An 8785-nucleotide genomic window follows, 5' to 3' on the forward strand; every position below is an offset into this window, starting at 1 on the left:
AGGCGGGTGGATCACGAGGTCGAGAGATCGAGACCATCCTGGTCAACATTGTGAAACCCCGTCTCTACTAATACAAAAAAATTAGCTGGGCACGGTGGCGCGTGCCTGTAATCCCAGCTACTCAGGAGGCTGAGGCAGGAGAATTGCCTGAACCCAGGAGGCGGAGGTTGCGGTGAGCCGAGATCGCGCCATTGCACTCCAGCCTGGGTAACAAGAGCGAGACTCCGTCTCAAAAAAAAAAAAAAAAAAAAAAAATCCTCTGGTGTTTGCTTCTGAAGCACATGAAGTACAAATGATTCAGAGATGAGCACGGCCCCTGTACAAGGATAACAAGCAAATTCATGAAGCGTTCCAAATAAAGTTTCTCTGCATTTATAATATTGCTCTTCTAATTTCACGTGTCAACTTGGTTGGGCCACAGGATGCTGATTCTTGGTTAAATATTATTTCTGCATGTCTGTAAGAATGTTTCCAGAAAAGAACAGCATTTGAACTGGTGAACCCAGTATAGGAGAAGGCCCTCTCCAATGTGCACTGACATTATTCAATCAGTTGAGAGCCTGAATAGAACAAAAAGGTGGAGGAAAGTTGAATTTGCTCTATGCCTGAATGAGCTGGGCATAGGGCTTCTGCACTCACGGTTCTTGGTTCTCAAGTCTTCAGATTTGAACTGGAATCAATACCCCCAGCACTTCTGCATTCAAGTCCTGCAAACTACACTACCAGCCTTCCTGGGTCTCCAGCTTGCAGAACTCAGATTGTGAGACTTCTCAAACTGCATAATTGAGTGAGCCAACATATTACAATAAATCTCTTTCTAGAAATATTAATATACAACCTAATGGTTCTGTTTCTTTGATGGAGAATCCTAATAAAAGTGTGCAAAATGCAAATTAAAATCATGAGAAACGGCCAGGTGCGATGGCTCACGCCTGAATCCCAGCACTTTGGGAGGCCAAGGCAGGCAGATCACTTGAGGCCAGGAGTTGAAGAACAGCCTAACCAATGTAGTGAAACCTTGTCTCTACTAAAAATAGAAAAGATTAGCCGGGTGTGGTGGCATGCACCTGTAGTCCCAACTACTCGGGAGGCTGAGGCAGGCAAATTGCTTGAACCTAGAAGTGGAGGTTGCAATGAGCTGAGATCGAGCCACTGCACTCCAGCGTGGGTGACAGAGTGAGACTCCATCTCAAAAAAATGAGAAACCACTACGAAACCAACCAAAAGCTGAAAGATTGATAACACTAAATACTGGCAAAATAAGGACCAACTGGAGCTCTCATACCTTGGTGGTGACAATATAAAATAGTACAATCACTTTTGAAAACTGAGTTTCTTTAAAAGTTAAACATACTTTTTACTTTATGGCCCAGAAATTCTACGCAAGAGTATTTATTCAGGCCGGGCGCGGTGGCTCAAGCCTGTAATCCCAGCACTTTGGGAGGCCGAGGCGGGTGGATCACGAGGTCGAGAGATCGAGACCATCCTGGTCAACATGGTGAAACCCCGTCTCTACTAAAAATACAAAAAATTAGCTGGGCATGGTAGCGCGTGCCTGTAATCCCAGCTACTCAGGAGGCTGAGGCAGGAGAATTGCCTGAACCCAGGAGGCGGAGGTTGCGGTGAGCCGAGATCGTGCCATTGCACTCCAGCCTGGGTAACAAGAGCGAAACTCTGTCTCAAAAAAAAAAGAGTATTTATTCAGAGAAAAATATGTCCACAAAAAGACCTGTTTATAGTAGCTTTATTCATAATATTTAAAAACTATACACAGCCAGGTGTTCAACAGAACGGATAAAAACACCATACATCCATATAGTGGAATATTATTGGCAATAAAAAGAACAAACCACTGATATATACAACCATATAAGCAAGTCATGAAAACATGCTGAGTGAAAGAAGCGAGACACAAAAGTGTACACACTGGATAACTTTGTTTACATGAAGATTTAGAATAGACAAAACGAATTCTTTTTTTGTATAACGTAAATCGTACAATAAACAACTTGTGGGAAAAAAAGCGCTTGCAATTAAGAAGCTCAAATCTTTTTTTTTTACATAGATGGATGTTGGTTGTAAGATGCCAGTGGTTTGACTGCCATCACTGCTTCCTTTTTCATTTAAATAAAACACATTTAGACTGATGCAGAGTTATAATGTAGATTCTTCTTTATATTGACTCATGAGAAACAAGCATTTTGGTGGGTAGAGAGAAAAAATATAGTATTTGTTTTATGAATCTGATAACTTTTTTCACCCCAGATCTCTCAGGGATGAAGACTCTTTATAGCTTTGATAAAAATATATTCATTATATTGAGAAAATAAATTAACGTACACATAATCAAAGAGACTGTAAGGGCATTTACAGCTTTGGGACATTGAGTCGGAAAAAAAATTAGCTTGCCTACTTTTAAATAACGTTTTTAAACAAATTGTATCAAAATCACAAAGATCAAGCTTGCAGTAAGCAAAATAATGAAAGGGTTAGGGAACTGGTCCCAAGCCTAGGCATCCATTTCCAAGATTTATCTCCATCTTGCCCTCTCCTATGTTTTCTTTTCCCCAAGTGGCTTCCTGCTGGAACTTTTCTACTCTAGGTTACTAAAGCTGAGGAAGCACTGCTTCCAGTGGTCAAAGGAAAAGAAAGTTGCAAGATGAGGCTGGAGGAAGAGGTTGGGAGGTGGGTGGATAACGGAGGTCCTGGTAGACTAATACTAAAGCTTTGATCTAAATACAAGATGCAATTGACAACAAAAGATCACGTGATCTGATTTACCTTCTAAGACATTCACTTCAACCACTTAGTGGAGAATGGATTGGAGGAGACATGATTATTAGCAGGATGGCTACCAATTAGGCATCATAATAGGGAAGAAATATTTTATCAGGATTACTGGTTATGAGATAAGAAACAATGCCAGCTGATTTGAGAATTTTTTTTTTTTTAGAACACTGGGTAGTTGGAAGACTAAAGCGAGAAAGGAGAACCCGGCTTGGAAAACAGGTATAGAAGGAAGTTTAACAGCTAAAGTCACACCACAAAGCTCAGTGAGGTCAAGGCCACTGTCAAACCCAGGACACCACAGGTTGCCATACAGCTGCCGTTGGTAGCAGACAAGGAACTTGGCCATTAGAGCTAGAACGACCCCTCTCCATCCCTCCCCCCAGTGTTGCTGCCATCTCTGAGGCATCCTTATCATACACTCTACTCAAATACATTTTCCATTGTTCCTACTGCAAGTCACTGATTACTGATTTCGTTTAGATGCACCTGACTGACCAAGCCTAGGTCATATACACATGCATGTGCTGTAGATGCAAGAGCCTGAGTACACAAGTATTTGGGATATTCAGCATTTGTGCTGTTAAAGTGGGCTCTGTCTCCCATCAAGACTCATTCAATGCGTAACTCTCTATTAAAGGCAGAGTCTTAATGCCAGGGAGCTAAGCAGCAGAAACAATGACACATGTTCAGTATCAGCATGGAAAACTGGATGTGGTGGATTATTGATTCCTTTCTATGCCCTTTGGCACTACTTTTGCAATCTCCCCATGTAAAATTAGTGATTTCGTCATTCCTTTTTTGAGACTCTTGCTCTGTTGTCCAGGCTGGAGTAGTGATCTCGGCTCACTGCAACCTCCGCCTCCCAGGTTCAAGGGATTTTTCCACCTCAGCCTCCTGAGTAGCTGGGATTACAGGCACCTATCATCATGCCCAGCTAATTTTTGTAGAGATGGGGTTTCACCACGTTGGCCAGGGTGGTCTTGAACTGCTAACCTCAGATGATCCACTTGGCCTCAGCTTCCCAAAGTGCTGGGATTACAGGTGTGAGCCACCACGCCCGGCTGATTTTCCTCATTCCTTGATTTTTGCTTTGGAAAAAGTTAGTAGATGTAATACAAGTAGAAGCTTGAAATGCATCTGGGTGGTTGGACTTGGCGTTTCTGCTGTCACCATTAGAGGAACACGTGGTGGCTTGCTAACTTTCCAAGGAAGCTGAGACATGTGGAGCAGACCCACACACCTGCAGGGTGAAGCAGTTGTCACTGCAGCCTAGTTTAGCCAACTCCTGTGCTGCCCTGCAGATGAAAGCCCGGCACAGCCACCACAGGTGAACCTTCAGTCTCAGTGAGCTAAACAAATGCTTACTGTTGTATGCCTAAGATTTTATGACTGGTTATCATGGAGCAACGGCTGACTAGATATACTTGGCTGGAGTGCAGTGGCACAATTTCATCTCGCCACAACCACCACTCCTGGGCTCAAGCAATTCTCCTGCCTCCACTCCCACCAAGTATCTGGGACTACAGGTGAGAGCCACCATGCCTGGCTAAACTTTGTATTTTGGTAGATGCGGGGTTTCACCATATTGTCCAAGCTGGTCTCGAACTCCTGAGCTCAAGTGATCCACCTGGCTCAGCCCTGCAAAATGCTGGGATTACAGTGAGCTACTGCACGTGGTGACACTGTATTGGGGGAAATGTAAGCAGAAATGAATGGGATGATGAATGGAAGACAACCATGTCCTATTCACTGTTGTTACTTGCCTTGAGATGTACTGGAACAATGAAAGCAAACTTTAAAGGGCATGAAGTTAGAAGCATACGTCCTTTGATATCAGATAGTATAGATGTTTTCAAACTTGAGCAAAGTGCTTTTATGAATCGACTTTATGTTAAGACTAAGGATTCAGGGCACTATCATACATTTCCTGGTAGAAGGTTAATTAGCAGAGCCCTTCTGGAAAATAATTTAGTGACATGTATTGGTACATTCAAGAACCTTAAAAAATGTTCATACACCTTATGATGCAGTTAATTCTATTTTAGGATTTAAAAACAGAGAACCTGGCTGGATGTGGTGGCTCATGCCTGTAATCCCAGCAGTTTGGGAGGCTGAGGCAGGTGGATCACTTGAGGTCAGGAGTTCAAGACCAGCCTAACATGGTGAAATCCTGTCTACTAAAATACAAAAATTAGCCAGGCATGGTGGCGGGCACCTGTAGTCACAACTACTCGGGAGGCTGAGGCAGGAGAATCGCTTGAACCTGGGAGGCAAAGGTTGCAGTGAGCCAAGATCACACCACTGCACTACTCCAGCCTGGGCGAAAGAGTGTGAGACTCCTTCTTAAGAAAAATATAGAACCTATATTGAATAGATTATATATTTTTAGTAATAAAAATGACTAATCAAAAGCTAAACTTGATAATTCCTAAATACTATGGACCTAAGAAATTCTCCTAAATGGGTTTTCCAAAGCATATTAAAAGTATATTAAAATGTTCACAATATAAACCTAACATGAATCTAAAAGTGTATGTAGGCCAGGTGCAGTGGCTCACACCTGTAAACCCAGCACTTTACAGAGGCCAAAGTGGGAAGATTGAGAGACCAGCCGGGGCAACACAGTGAGACCCCCATCTCTTAAAAAAATTAGCTGGACCTGTAGTTCCAGCTACTTTGGAGGCTGAAATGGGAGGATCACTTGAGCCCAGGCGTTCAAGCCTGCAGTTTAGTTGGGATCACACCACTGCACTCCAGCCTGGGGCACAGAGCCAGACCCCGTCTCAAAACAAAATCAATAAAAACAGTATATGTATAGTTGACATCTGTATAGTAATGGTTCTGTTTCTCTGGTGAACTTTGGTACAGAAGCCAAGTTACATGGTACAATATAGTTATGTAAGGTCCTATACAGGAACGACAAGAAACCAAATTCAGAATGTTATTTTAAATGAGAACAAATGAGTCTCCTTTCACAGGAAACAATACTGCAATTATTCCCATCAAAGCGTATTTTACATTGCAGTTCAGTGTAATAATGTTTAAACTTAAGCAAGTGGATATCCATGCTGAGGATGTTGGTTGCCTTTGCTTTGATACCAATCCGACTACCGTACTGGTCCAAACCCTTTGACCATAAAGATCATTAGATATTGATCTGTCCAGAAGATGCCTGTGAACTCATGCCTATTTCTCCAGACCAAGACAATGAGCTCAAGTTTTTCTTGGTCTTATACTCCTTGTTCTCATGTAATCCTCTGTACCCAGCTGCACACTTTTGACTCCCTCTAAACAGCCTAGTTAGAAGCCTTACCAATACCATAGGTAACACAAAATTTGTATATAATGTGTATCCATTTGTGTTTGCGGAAAGTTATTTATTTATACAGAAATAGGAGAAGGCCAGGCGCGGTGGCTCACGCCTATAATCCCAGCACTTTGGGAGGCCAAGGCGGGTGGATCACGAGGTCAGGAGATCGAGACCATCCTGGTCAACATGGTGAAACCCCGTCTCTACTAAAAAAAAAATACAAAAATTAGCTGGGCGTGGTGGCGCGCGCCTGTAGTTCCAGCTACTCGGGAGGCTGAGGCAGGAGAATTGCTTGAACCCAGGAGGCGGAGGTTGCTGTGAGCCGAGATCGCACCATTGCACTTCAGCCTGGGTAACAAGAGTGAAACTGTCTCAAAAAAAAGAGACTTGTTCTAGGCCAAGCGAGCTGGCTCATGTCTGTAATTCCAGCACTTTGGGAGGCTGAGGTGGGTGGATCATGAGGTCAGGAGTTCAAGAAATAGGAGAAAGAAACAGCTCACACTGAGAGAATCCAGAAAGGTGGAATCCAGGAGAGGAAAGACAACTTCCACACTGAGTGGAAGAGAACCGAGAGAGATACGGAGTTTAGGAGAGAAAAAGCAGCTTCTACATGAGTGTTCGTGGAAGGGGACCCAAACATGGAGTCACTCTGTGCTCTCGTAAAGTAAGCCAGAGCAAATAAAACCCTGAGATATTTTTATCAAAGTGGATCACAAAGGTCTTCATCCTCCATCTTCATGTTGAGTAGGCTGAGGGAGTGGGGGTTCTGGTCTTGCTGTCACAGGGGTGGAAGAGGCAGAAGAAAATTCCTGTAAGGAGACCCACACAGTTCAAACCATGTTGTTGGTCAACGGTTATTTCTGGGTAAAGTTTGGGAGTGTACCTTTCTACAACACAGTTCAGTGGTTGCAGGTTGTCTTTGGCAAGACTTGTCTTTATTTCTGTGAACCAGTACCTAGTTAACTACAGCTTGAAATTCCTGTCAGATCCTTTCACGCACTACTTGTACCTTGCTGCTACAATTAACCCTGTCAACTTCAGCTTCTAGGGGTTCAGTGATTACCTGGTCTTGACCGGGCACAGGTAGCTCACATCTGTAAGCCCAGCACTTTGGGAGGCCGAGGAAGGTGATCACCTGGAAGTCAGGAGCTTGAGACCAGCCTGGCCAACATGGTGAAACCCTGTCTACTAAAAATACAAAAAACCAATTAAGGGGGCATGGTGGCGGGCACCTGTAATCCCAGCTGCTTGGGAGGCTGAGGCAGGAGAATCACTTGAACCTGGGAGATGGAGGTTGCACTGAGCCAAGATCACGCCATTGGACTCCAGCGTGGGCAACGAGAGTGAAACTCTGTCTCAAAAACACCCCCCTCCCCCGCGCCGTCACAAACCAGTGATTACTAGTATCTATTAACCTGGGATCCCATTTCAATTCATCTCCTCTTACCAGTCAAGTAAAGCTCTTGAAATAGTGTTAGCTTCATCAACTGGTAACTCATGGGGAGAAGGGATTTTGTCTTGTCTTGTTAGTAAGGGGCAGAGCCAGTGGAATAGAACGAATCCAGTGTCCTTGTCACTTTTAAGTCTTTAAGTATGTAAAAGACAACATATAACAATCCTTTACATTATTGCAGTAGCATTCTGGCTTTTTGATGACACCTGGCATAAACTAGCATCAAGTCCAATCTTATAAGAGCCAATGAAATGAATAAAAAATCACTATCTGAGATGGCATCCTGAAGGAAAATTGGGGTGTCCACTGCTAATAAAACCCAGCCTAACCCACACTCAAAATTTTCACAAAATTTATAAGAATTTTGATAATGCAGACCAAATCCTTTTATTTCTTCAGGGTGAAACTTCTAATTCCCAGTTTCTCCTCCTGGGCTTTGCAGAAATGGAATCCTAGTCAATGGGATAAAAGGACTAAGAACTATTCCTTTTATTATAAATTAGTTTTATCAAAGGCATATATTCCTTACGTAGGGTTAACAAACATTTCAGAGCTTGAGCATTCTCTACCATGTAGTTAGACTTCCATAAAGAATGTGCAACCCAGATTCCTCACAGGCACACTTCACAATAGGGTTTTGCTATGAGAATCTAATGCTGTTGCTGAGCTGACAGAAGGTGGAGCTCAGGTAGCAATCCATGGCTGGGAGGTTGGAAACCACTGCTCTCAGGTCTACAAATTTTTTGACACAGTCTTATTCCACTTGTTGGGACCCTGTTTATTTCCTGAAATGGTTCACAAGAGCCTAGTATGAATTATTTAACTTAGCAATCTTCCAAATGAACTTTGCATTTGTTTTTATAGTCTCAGCCCTACCTACAGCCATAAGCAATGGATTGTTTGTACTGGCATATAAAAGCCTCCAAGTCCCTTTGCCTTGAGGCAATAACTTTAAGACTCATTTTATCCTTTCCCATGGTTATTTGTCTGATTCAACTGCCCATGGCAGCAGTTACAACCTAGGGGTCTGCTGTCTCCCCTTCATGAAACTGGTGATTAGCATTACAGCACATCAACAAACTACCACTTTGTCTCACTACTCTTCAGTCTGTCTCAACCTGGTAAAATTCCAAATCTTCCTGAGGGTCTTTTGCCTGTTAACACTCTTGGTAGCGTGAACTCACAAGCCATCAGTTAAACTGATGTAGGAGGGGTTTGGTTAGGGAGAGAAT

The 8785-nt window shown here is 43.1% G+C and overlaps 1 pseudogene; it reads left to right on the plus strand.

The window, feature by feature from the left end:
• Nucleotides 1-262: 262 nt before the first annotated feature.
• LOC135270914 (U6 spliceosomal RNA) lies at nt 263-361 on the plus strand (annotated as a pseudogene).
• Nucleotides 362-8785: the final 8424 nt, after the last annotated feature.

This window comes from Aotus nancymaae, unplaced genomic scaffold, assembly GCF_030222135.1.
Source record: "Aotus nancymaae isolate 86718 unplaced genomic scaffold, 86718_ANA_hifiasm-v0.15.2.pri h1tg000067l, whole genome shotgun sequence".
Classification (NCBI taxonomy): Eukaryota; Metazoa; Chordata; class Mammalia; order Primates; family Aotidae; genus Aotus; species Aotus nancymaae.